Raw genomic sequence first — 1,151 nt, forward strand, 5'->3', positions numbered from 1 at the left:
TTGGTCATGTGAAGTTCAAATGATGTAAAAAATTGGGGGGCCTTTTGTGTTTGTCAAATGCTGGGGCAGCAGGTTATCCCAAAGGGAAGTCATCCACGCTCCCCCTGGTACACAATCAGTAAGGCACCAATTCCCCTCCAACCCAGAGTAATTCTTTCCAGACAGATCTTTCCTTAAGAACTTGAGACAGGATTCTCTCTCTAAGAAAGTCCATGTAGACAGAATGATCATAATGGCCATGGTTTACTAAGCCCCAGCCAAGAGAAGGGTCACTATCTCACAGAATCCTTCCCACACAGATACAGCCTTCTTTCTACAAATGAGGAAATGGAGGCTCAGAGAGGTTTAGTGACTTGCTAAGGCTGCACAGCCAGTAAGTGGTGAAGAGGGCTGTGAACCAGGACTATCTGACATCAAAACCCATGTAGTTGTCCCAGGCTGCCTTCTGAAATACCCTCTCATCACACAGGGTACCTTCAGGCAAGCATGGTCTTGATTCCTAGGTCAGGTGACTCATCTTCCTCTTTGAATGAACATCAAATAACATTCCCTCAATAGCCAGGGGGACTAAACGTTGACATTAATTACAAGTCATTCAGGACTTCACTCTTTCCTAATAAACACCACCACACCCTCCAAACTGCAGAATCTGCCATTGATCCCTGCACTGGCAGACACCAAGTGCTTCAACTGGAACAAATTCACCTTGCCAGGAAAATGCCGGGCAATTCCCTCCAAATCCCTAGTCAGTTTTCTGGTATAAAGTAACCAAAGGCTGGAATTTTGAAAGAGTACCAAATCCAGCTGACCTTGGGAGGAACTTCCAAAGATTCAGAGCCAAGGCACAAGGAGCTCTCAGGGGTCAGCAACTGTCCCTTCGGTGGTACTGGTTAAGCTAAAACTGATGGTCCCATATGTGGATGACCTGGCCAGTCACATGGCCTCAAGGCATGCGGTTCACACACTGGGCTGGTCTGGGAATTGTTTCCAGTGTGTGATGCATACTCTAGAATAAATGTGCAGTGTTTGTTATTCTTTTCACTATGTTATTTTGTTCTTCATATACTTTTGTGTTTGTTTTTGATTTTTTTTTATTAACTCATTTTATTTTACTAAAGTTTGGGTCTGTGACCAATAGAAAATAAAGACCA

Source organism: Galeopterus variegatus, unplaced genomic scaffold (assembly GCF_000696425.1).
Source record: "Galeopterus variegatus unplaced genomic scaffold, G_variegatus-3.0.2 Scaffold904, whole genome shotgun sequence".
In the NCBI taxonomy this organism is placed as follows: Eukaryota; Metazoa; Chordata; class Mammalia; order Dermoptera; family Cynocephalidae; genus Galeopterus; species Galeopterus variegatus.